The 11,188-nt window shown below is 43.5% G+C and overlaps 1 long non-coding RNA gene across 1 annotated transcript; it reads left to right on the top strand.

Moving 5' to 3' along the window:
* Positions 1 to 3,686: 3,686 nt before the first annotated feature.
* Positions 3,687 to 8,801, top strand: LOC140218826 (uncharacterized). The gene is made up of 2 exons (XR_011895015.1): positions 3,687 to 3,770; positions 8,661 to 8,801. It is a non-coding gene; the product is annotated as an uncharacterized lncRNA (long non-coding RNA).
* The last annotated feature ends 2,387 nt before the right edge of the window (positions 8,802 to 11,188 follow it).

Raw genomic sequence — 11,188 nt, 5'->3', positions numbered from 1 at the left:
GCTCTCTCCGCTATCGCAGTCTCTGATCCCCCACTGCGCTCCGCCTTCACTCTTTCATTATTCGCTGAACTCGTTCACTCGGTTACGCCGAGGCAGGACCAGGGAGGCCGAGGCACGCCGAGGCTCATCGCAGAAACGGGCGCCATAGAAGTGCGCTCTAAAAATGTCCTTTTAATTTTGTAGATGATGGGCGGAATTTCATCCGAGCTGAGCGGGGCTTTACGACCACGCCAATAGACGGCGCCACGTGCAGTGTGATTACAAGCGTGCTGTAGTAGCAGTGCCATGGAAGAGGAGTCCGGCTCCATTGCGACGAGCCCAATGCGCGATGAGTCAGTTCTACGAATCATATGTACCATTAGACAAACTTTTGACATTTCTGTCCTACTTTGCAGAATCGAACCCGCATGAAATGGTTTCCGAGAGGCCAGCAGCTCTGCGCTTTAGCAAGTTGCGCCACGATAACACTGAGAATGTGCCGTCCTTCAATGCAACTCTCGCCAAATTGGGCCGCTGAGTATGTGCCACTGAATGTGCGGTCAGAAAGCGAACAATTTACAGCGTTCGACCGCACGTTCGCCGAGCGCGGACTTCTCGACAGCGCCACAATCTATCGCTGCGTGCAAAGAAAAAGAGAGCTGCAGAGAAGCCCGGATGTTGCATGATGCTTTGTTTCTAAGCGCATGCAGCAGCGAAACATCAATTTAGGAGGCAAGGCGTGGGCTTCATGCTCACACCACTAGATGGGGAAGAGTGTTGATAGGGAAACCCCGGAAAGGACTCCCGCTGCAGTGTGAAGGTTTCACAATTAAGAGTTTTGAAGGTGACACTGCGCTGTATCACTATATTGATTCAATGATAAGCGCATTATCATCGACAGTGATAGTGAGATGGGTTCTGCAGAATTTTTTCTGTAGGGTCCCAGTGCGCGATATTATGAAGAACATAGAACACATTTCACGCGTTATGAGTTGAAAACCAGGCCAAGGCAGCCTGCCTTGATGAAAGAAATAAGAGGTCGAAGGAATCATTCACAGCTACGTTATTGTAAAAGTCCCTTTGTATTCCATGCATGTAGAAAGTTTCAGTAAAATCAAATAAATGACATCGACAAAGAAGGTAAGCACCCAGAACATGTTGCCAATGTATGCTCAGAATTTTTGTGCCCAAACAAAACACGGGAACATAAGCGCCAAACTTAACGCTTTGTTTCGCTGCCATGTTTGGCACATCGTGAAATGTAGGCATGATTTATTCTCATTCTATGAGTCTATGAGAAGCAGCGCTTGATTGCAAAAAAGTTAGTATGTTAGCATACGGTTGCTCCAGTAGTGAAAGTGCTTGTTATTGAAGTCTGTGACAATTGACGCATTGAGGAGTTGGAAAAAAATCAATTGAGACTGACCAGTTTCGTCTATGGAGCTAAACATTTAATGTAATAATGGGAATCATTTGTGTTGAGTTCAGCCCAGTTTTCTGTAAAGATTACCTCGAAACAATCTGACGGTTTTCATTGGCGAATCCCGGAGATAGTATAGACTAATTGTGTGGTCTAATCCGGAAGGTATGTAATCTAATAGTACAGGCCATTCTTAGGATTGCTAGCCAGTCCAAGTTTAGTGAGACAGTCCCGACATTTGAGTAAATGGCATCAGTCCTGACCTGACCTAGTTGGAACGACCAAATATCCCGCTTTCCTCTCTTTTTCTCTGCTGGATAGCCATCAAATTATGAGATTTAATTTTTAAAATTCCTCATAGCTTGTCTGCACGTTATTCTCTTTCGTCTGCAGTTGCAGTCTCGTAAACATAAAATAGCTTTCGTTATGTAATTGTTCCAGTTTTATGACAGGTGCTGATCGTTCACTATACCCCTATTGTGCTCACCGCCTGTTTGCCCGACAGCTATAGTGTACATTGCTTGTTGGAAAATACGACACGTCAGGAATACACAAGTTTTCGCAACTCTTTTTGCACCTACATACTTGTAGCACCGGGCATTCCCAGAGTCAGTCATCGCGATTCCTGCCCCACCTCACCTTTTCTCCCGAATTCTTCCATTCAACCGTTGAATGTAGGGGCGACACACCCACAGCTGGCTTTGTTGCTGCGAAAGTTGACTGAAGACTGGTGATATTCACAGCAACTAGACGTGTCGTGCATATGCGCAGGATAATAATGTGGGCCAATCCTGAAGGTAGCGCTATCCGAAGTGCTTGCTCCGGTATCAATGAACCTCCATAACGCGCACTTTTGTATGTGCCGCTGTGTACTTAGCACTGCGTATCTGCCCCAGGCGGGCCACTGGCTATAGGACGCTAGGTATGTGTCATTCTTCAAGGAATCTTCTTAAGGCGAACTTTGTTGATGTGGTCCGTCCCTCTGGGTATGTGCCGCTAGTTATGTGCTACTTTTCAGTGAACCTCTCGGCCACCAATGCGGATGTGTGCCACTTGGAACACAAAGAGTTTGGCACAAGGTGTTTGTTATTGCGCACTTGCCGCAGTGTTCATAGGGTATGTGCCGCTCTTCAGTGATCTACTCGACGCGAACATGGGTGAATATTTCACTTCACTGGGCCTCAGTTTCCAACCCATAACCCATTGCCCATCAGGCCAAGCATGATACCCATTACGTAAATGTCGGCTGTTTTCTTAAATTGATTTCACCTGAATGCATTACAAAAAGGCAGACCTTTAGAATATCAAGGAAGCATCAATATATTTAATATGAAAGAAACAGGTCAGGAGATAATACAAAAATATCTACCTACATAGTCAGCGCCAAGTTGGAGTTGACACGTGAATGTATAAACATGTATACATGTTAACACAATAAACCCCCCCCCCCCCCCCCCCCTCATTTCGAAGTAAAGGTGTCCTGCTAGCCTTTGGCTCTCATAGTACACTATAAAATATAGCGAAACAGCGAAGCAACCTCTTTCGTACGCATACTGGCTATGATATTGTCCTACTAAGTCCGAGCTGACGGGTTAGGTACCGATCATGGAGGCCAGCTTTCCACGGGGTAGACATGCAGAAAGTCTGATGGACTCAGGCTTAGGGCGCAGGTTCAAGTTGGACAAAATATTCTAACACATGACATGCCTCACAACAAGATCGTGATGTAGGCACGTGAAACGCCAGAATTTAATCATTTTTGGTACATATGGCATGAAATCAACTAGAAATGCTGGAATAATCAATAATTAAGGGGGAAAATATGTTAATGGCTAGAACCTCAACATTTATTAAAGAATGGTTTTGACGTATTGTTAAATTTGAGTTATCAATTTCTTTCCCTGTCTTTACTGCTACGCAGTACAAATCCTTCCTTTTCTCTATGCATAACATGTACGGAGCCACGTCATTATTATTTGATTAATAGGGTGCCAATAGGAATTTCCACTGCTGCCTAAAGAGACCGCACCTTTTAATTACCTCGTTTCCTTTCAACCGTTACTGTGTCTCTATCACATGCCTCAACCTATGTACACAAGCGCTTGTTTACCTTTTACCTAGCTAACAGGGCAGTACTAGACCAATGCATTTGTCCACTAGAAATATTGCATAAACAGTTTGCCTGCTTGCCCAAACAGATTTCAGTCCAGCCCCCGAGGGCGCTGTATATAATGAGTGCTTGAATTTCAATGAAATACACCTGCGCGACATGTCTTCTTTTCTTCAGAAGACTCACCATCTTATGAGGGAAAGTGCTACTACACCGACTATGAAAACTGCTCTGTCCTCGACATTCCATACAATGGACGCCGTGAGTACAATGAAAACATTTTCAATTTTTCATCAGAATTCTTAGGATTTATGTTCTGAACTAGAATGACTCGTAAATAGAAAGAAGACGAAGGGTTACCTGGAAATTGGAGACTTGATGTGGTGAAAAGTGGATGAAAAAGCCTTTATAATCGACAAAATCCCTATGCACCACTTAAAATATTTCCATTTGGAGTAACGGGGATCTCCTGCAAAAACGTATGTATTCCCGTTATCAAAAGAGGTACGTATAGCTGTAAAGGCATGTAAAGCTGTATGAACAGCTTTTACCCCTGGTCTCGCGCAACGTTGTTGCATCTCCAATTCTATTCAACGTCCCGTATGATCGCGACGTCCGTTATATAAGCATATGGGGATGAGTTACAAAATGTATACGGTCCCGTATAGAATGTAACGCAAGTGCGCTTACAAGCCCTATGTGGTATATGGGAACGTAGATGGGCTGATAATTCGATCTCTATATGTTCGCATACCATATTCGGAGATTCCCCATATTATATATGGCAATATACTGGTTGTATATAATCCTCATATGGTCATATGGGATTACTGTATATGGGAACTACGGTATTTTTTAGCAGACTCAATATACAGCAACATTTTCGCAAGGAGTGTTAGTTTCGTTAGACAACCAACAAACAACAGCGTTGATTTCCAGCGTGTATCTATGGTAGCGTGGACTCCCCTAGGAAGAGAAACACAACAGGATACGGTAGAGTACGGAGATGGTAAAAGAGCAGAAAGACGTTTAAAGGGAGTCAGATCTCATGATACAGACGTGGGGCCTCTTTCACAGCACCTTCCTAGACGCATTTACATGTCATATGCGCATATAAAGGAGCAATCTTTTGGTGGAAGTGCGGGTCCAGCGCGGTTCCAGCGTGGGTCCAGAAGAGACAAAGGTCTACGCCTTGAATCGCTGCGCGAAATATGAGCTCTGCACTAGAGTTATTCGAAGCACACTCAACACGATGACTAAGTCTTTAGCGGAAGCCACGGACACCGAAAATACGCTGCATATGCCCACCAGGCAATATACTCATGGAAAGCTTACACCACTGTAGGGAGAATCTCGGACGAGCTTTTAGAGCCCATCGGCGTCCATTGTACGAGAAGACTTTCGTACGATGCTGCTATGGCGCAGCAACAAGTGACATTAATTGCAGACATCGAACGCGAAGAAATCCAAAAGGGAATAGAAGTTTCTTAACCACTGAAGCCGGAAACAATATGACACGCCGCTGCCACTGGTCGTTCCATTGCACCTCGGCGCCAGCGTAGGCACCCCAAAACGCCGCCACTCCATCACTAGCTGCTGCCTGAGCTAACTTGTTCACCTTTAACCACCCCGCGCGACTCCCCAAGAAATGCACGCACATCAGAGCGGCAAACTCGCTACGTATATAGCCGATGTCCATACTGCACATTAGATTTCTTGGCTTCGCCGTCGGTGCACCATGTCCACAGCAATGCGAATGACTATATCGTACCGCGGACTACCTCGTAGAAGCACAAAGGAAGCCTCCACGACCTTTCCCTTCACCCTCACCAGGCCAACGCCTCTCATCACAACGCCAATCGTCCCGAAAGTTGGAAGATTTGGTATGCATTAGGTGTAACAAATGTTGCAGATAGCACGATAGAAAAAGGACAACAGGCAAATAGGCAGAGAAAGAGACAGGAGAAACGCTGCAGACGTTGCTTTTTTCTCTGCTCCTCTCGCTCTCGCTGTTCAAAACTGCTTGTAACTTTCGCAAATGTACATTGGCAACAAACATTCCTAGTCATCTAAACTTCATCCAGTAAACTGAATGGATCAGCCAATAGAGGGGTAGTTGCTGTTCGTAGAAAAAAACAAAAATACCTCCGCTTCTGACTAACACGCTGAAAGAACTATCTCGACGATGTAGCAACCGTGCGCTGCCATCGAGACAAAGCCTCGAATCCATGAAATGGGCACCTAAAGAAGATGCGACATGACAGCATTGGGAGGATGCCACCATGCTCACGTTTTTGTCGATGGCCAAATAGTGCCCGCACTAGTCAACATAAATGTTCACTATGTCGTCAGGGGATAGCCCGCAGCCAAGTTGAGGGAATTAATACTACGTTCGAAAACTCGGAAATCTGGACAGCAGGTGCTCACCTAATAAAGCCGGCTGAAATCTGCACACCAAACGTCACGGTTCCTAATCAGACATACCTTGTGAGATTTGTAATCCTGAAGCATTGCTCGTGGGACATATACCGGGGTATAAATTTCCTAAGTGATCACAGAGCTGTATTTGAGAGAAGACCCAGGTCAATATCCTTGCCTACGAACGAAGGAAGACAAACCGACGGATAGGACAGTCAGCTACCTTGCCTTGTATGTACTGCAATACAAAGACAGCATCCAACAATGCTCCAGCGTCACTAGTTGCTTCGTCACCAAAACAACCGCAAATATAGAAGGTGTCGTCGAGGGTGACCAACATCTGCTGCTGGAACGTTAAAATTGCATCGCAGCGGTACTCGTTTGATTGGATGTAGGAAAAGTGAAAGTAATGTTGAAAACTTCAGCGAGGAATACGAGCACCATTAAAAAACCACGACTATCGCATACACAGACGAACCTGGGGAAACCAGCATCACGTTTGTTTTGTCGTACTCGAGGGCATCGAACTTGACGGATCTAATTCCAAAGTTAACTTTTACATCAATTGAAGCCTGCTCATGTGGAAACTCGAAGAGTTTAAAAGTCATCTACAGCTGTAGAATGATCGCTTTTGAAAATTGGGAGATTTCAAACACACCACTTCTTCAGCGTCACATAATAACCGAAGAAGGCGATCAACCACTTCGTCAGAGCTCATGCCTAGTATCGATATAAGACAGAGTAGCCGTAAAGCAGCCAATAAAGTAAATGTTTTGAGTCAATATTATGAAAATGTTGAACAGCGTGTGGGCTCCTTCTGTAGCTTTAGCACATAAGAAGACATTCGATGTTTTTGTGTCGATTGTCATCGAATTAGCATAGTTACCGAAGAAGGCCGCACACCCCATCTCACCGATAGAGACGCTTCGGGCGGTGTCTTCCGTGGTGTGATATTTTCATCGGTTAATCACAAGACTGCATGACTAATAGCAAATAGAAGTTAGCGAAAGATGTCGAGCGAAGACAGCTTTTTTCACACCGTACAGCGTCTACGACTTGAAGGTATTGTCATGTCGACTTTGCTCTGTGCCTGAAGGGATCGGCCGCGTAATTCACACGGTGTTGGCTGGCCAGAAACCTCAAACCTGTCTTGTCTCAAGCCATTGTACGCGTGCTAAGTATTTACAAAACTGCATTTCTCACTTGCTTCTTTAGTTTCTTCCTTGCGTGCATTTTCTTCACGGTTGTCTTCTATGTGGTGTACTGAGGCCCTACAGGCGTGCATTAACTATCTAAGCGGCGTGAATAATATTTGTTTTGCTCATCACTAATGGCATACTTGAATGGTTGGTTTACTAAACTGTGGTAGCGTTGCAAGGTATCCGTAAAAGCATAACTAAGCGTGTCTACTACCATAGTCGTGCACCATTGATGCGTAGGATCCAGCGGCATCACTTTCATGCCCGTTGAACCCCACAGTACAGCCTTCAAGCAATTATCGGCCCTCGCAAGACGCACCTACCTGTATAAATGCATTCTAGAAGAACTTCGACGATTGTACATCGAAAGGAATCCACTTGAAGAGATAACTCGTTTGATGCCAATGGTGGCGTACGTTTTAGAACATACGTGATCATCAACGATCTCGCTGGAGTATGCAATGAGTGACGAATAAATTGCCGACGACATTTGATCCCCCCATGAGATTTTGGTTACCAACTACAGAGCTCGCAGGTATTGTTGCGTTTAGGTTTTACTTGTTTTTCTTAGCACGAATAACCCAATAAGGAGTGAGGCGACAAGCAGTTGTATTGCCGTCTGCTTATCTACTGTAATTTAAGTGTGGCATAGTGAATATTTCTTTCGATGTCGTTCCTCATGGTTCTGTCTTGTGAATTATACTGTATTTTTCTTTACGAACTTTTCTCTTTCTGGAAAGCCTTTCAGAAGACCTGTCAAAAAAATTAGGAGGGCTACAACAATGCCTGTCTCGCTGTTTGTTTGGCTACCATTCATTAGATTAGGACTCCATCTTCCTGTAAAATTCTGTCTCCTTTGTTGCTAAAATCTAGAGCGAAACCGCGTCTCCCGCGTTACCTCCTTCTACTTTGCCTCGTAGATTTTGTAATTTATTTTCAAGAAGCTGTCTTTGGACTTGACCACGTAAAAAGACAAAGATTTGGTTGCGCAAAAGGTATTCTTGTCCTTTTTAATTCCAACATGACGAGCTACGGCGTGTGAATGTAGAACAGTGGATCCTCCGTATGAATATCTCACATTGAAATGTTAAGGTAGTTGAGACGACTCTGCCGTATCTCTATCTCCTAATCTTTTTACTACCCTCTATGCTCAGTCGAGGCATGGCGCAGAAAACATCGCGATGTTGCACTCAAACAGCTACCACTGCGAAATGGGCACACAGTATGAATAAAAATTGTTGAAATGTAAGTTCTCAGAGCATTAACTGAGTGTTCTTGGTACTTTGTTAGCAGATAATCATGGCTCATATCTCAGTGAGTGGTATGTGCATAACTATAGGAGGGCACATGTATGGGCCAGGTGGTACATGTTTAAAAATGTGCTGTAATCAAAATGTTAGTGATTGCATGAGCAACGGTACGGCCGTACCGTGGTGCATGTGCTTCGCGCTAACTAAATTTTTTTATTTTCTGTGCGTATCTTTTTGGACATTCGTCAGGTGAGACTGAAAACATAGACTTCTTTCTGTTCCAGAATGTACCATGTGGACGAAAGAAACAGCCAAAGATTTGGTGCCCCAAAAATGCATGGATGCGTTCATGAAGTATTGCGGCGTCGGCGCTCCACTTTACAACGGGGACCTTTGCAGGGAAGATGAAGTAGCCGAATGGTGATGTACGTTGAGCCGACAGATTATTTATTACACTTTTTTCTACATGGACGGGCATTTAAGGTCAGATCCGCCGTGATGCACTCAGATACTTAGAAGAGAGATTTCTCAGTATGTGCTGATGAAGAATCACACGTTAAGAAAGCCTCAGGTTTAGACTTACCATTTCACTGTACTCACTGCAATGTATTGTTTGGAAATATGGCCGGGAGCTTAGAATAGGTAATATGGAGCGCAATATCAATTGGAAACTGCTACTAACGAATTGAATTTATTATTAACCATTTTCACACCAGCCTGCATATATCAAGCACTTGCTTTTATTCTTAATATAAAGATATTTTCTTATCCTAGTATTGACGATGTTAGCATGTTTTTCCATATTTGATTGCATGTCTGGCGCATTTTTTATAAATATCCAATACAGAACATTTGCGAGAACAAGGCAGTTTATCTGGATACCCGGAATATTTGTCGTACTCTAAAATGGCAATTTAGAAGACAAAGTCTGCCTTTCTTATACTATAGCCGCTGAGATGAAATTTATTGCACTTTTGCGCAATTTTATGTTTGACTCTGCACATATAAAAAATAAATGATATAAAAACAGAAAAAAGTCATATTTGCGAATAAGAGCTATTGCTTTTATGGGCCTAATTGGATAGAGCACGATATATTCAATAATTGAAATTATCAAACCGTCGCACACCTCTCGTAAGTGTTTTATCGCTCAATCTCCCTGTGTAATCTAGCAAGTGAAGTCTAGCTATCCTGTGCTCAATCATGACAGGTTCAGAGGACGTCATCATCATCATCATCCGCATCTTTTATGTCCACTGCAAGAGGAAGGCCTCTCCCTGCGATTTAGACTTACCTTGTTCTGCGCCAACCGATTCCAACTAGGGCCCGCAAATTTCCTAATTTCATCACTCCACCTTGTCTTCTGCCGTCCTCGACTGCGTTTTCCTTCTCTTGGTACCCATTTTGTTACAATAATGGTCCATTACATGACAACAATGGGCATTACATGACCTGCCCAGCTTCATTTTTTTCTCTTAATGTCAATTAAAATACCGGCTATATCTGTTTGCTCTCTGATCTAAACTGCTCTCTTTCTGTCTCTTAAAGTTATGCCTAGTAATCTTCGTTCCATCTCTCTTTGCGCGGTCCTTAACTTATTCTGAAGCTTCTTTGTCAGTATCCAAGTCTCTGCTTCATATGTCAGCACTGGGGAAATGCACTGATTGTATACCTTCCTTTTCAATCATAATGATAAGCTTCCAGTCAGGAGCTGAAAATGTCTGCCATATGTGATCTAACCCATTTTTATTCTTCTATGAATTTCCTTCTCATGATCAGGGTTCCCTGAGATGAATCGACCTAGGTAAACGTACTCCTTCACAGACTCCAGAGGCTCACTGGCGATCATGAACTCTTGTTCCGTTGCCCGGCTGTTCATCATTATCGTTGTCTTCTGCATATCAATCTTCAGCCCCACTCTCACACTATCTCTGTTAAGATCATCAATGAATTGTTGTAATTCATCTGCATTGTTGCTGAATAGAACAATGTCATTGGCAAACCGAAGGTTGCGGAGATATTCGCCGTCGATCCTTACTCCTAATCCTTCCCACTTTAATACCTAGAATACTTCTTCAAAGCACGCAGTCAATAGTATTGGAGAGATTATGTCTCCCTGCCTAACCCCTTTCTTTATAGGTATGTTCCTGCTTTTTTTGTGTAGAATTAAGGTAGCTGTGGAACCTCTGTAGATATTTTCCAAGGTATTTACATTAGCGCTCCGTACTCCTTGATTACGTAATGCCGCTATGAGTGTTGGTATCTCTACTGAATCAAATGCCTTTTCGTAATCTATGAAAGCCATATAGAGAGGTTTATTGTACTCTGCGAATTTTTCGATATCCTGAATAATGGCATGGATGTGAGCCATTGTAGAGTATCCTTTCCTGAAACCAACCTATTCCCTAGGCTGACTAAAGTCCAGTATTGCCCTTATAATATTGGAGATTACTTCGGTAAATACTTTATAAATTACTGGGGTAAGCTAAGGGGCCTATAACTTTTCAACTCTTTAACGTCTCCCTTTTTGTACATTAGTAGAATGTTTCCATTCTTCAAGTTTTCGGGGACGCTTGCAGTCAATAGACGCTTCGTATAAAGAAGCGCCAGTTTTCCAAGTAATATCTTTACTCCAACTTTGAATAAATCGACTGTTAGTTCATCGTCTTCTGTCGCTGTCACTCGTTTCATGTCTTGCAAGGCCCTTCTGACCTCATCGCTAGTTATAGGAGGAGTTTATGCATCCTGTTCATTACTGTTTAAATTGAGGTGCCCTTACTCCTGTGAATAATGTAGAGGTCAGTACAGAATT

This window comes from Dermacentor andersoni, chromosome 6, assembly GCF_023375885.2.
Source record: "Dermacentor andersoni chromosome 6, qqDerAnde1_hic_scaffold, whole genome shotgun sequence".
NCBI classification, from domain to species: domain Eukaryota; kingdom Metazoa; phylum Arthropoda; class Arachnida; order Ixodida; family Ixodidae; genus Dermacentor; species Dermacentor andersoni.
This window is presented reverse-complemented; position numbering and strand designations above follow the sequence as displayed.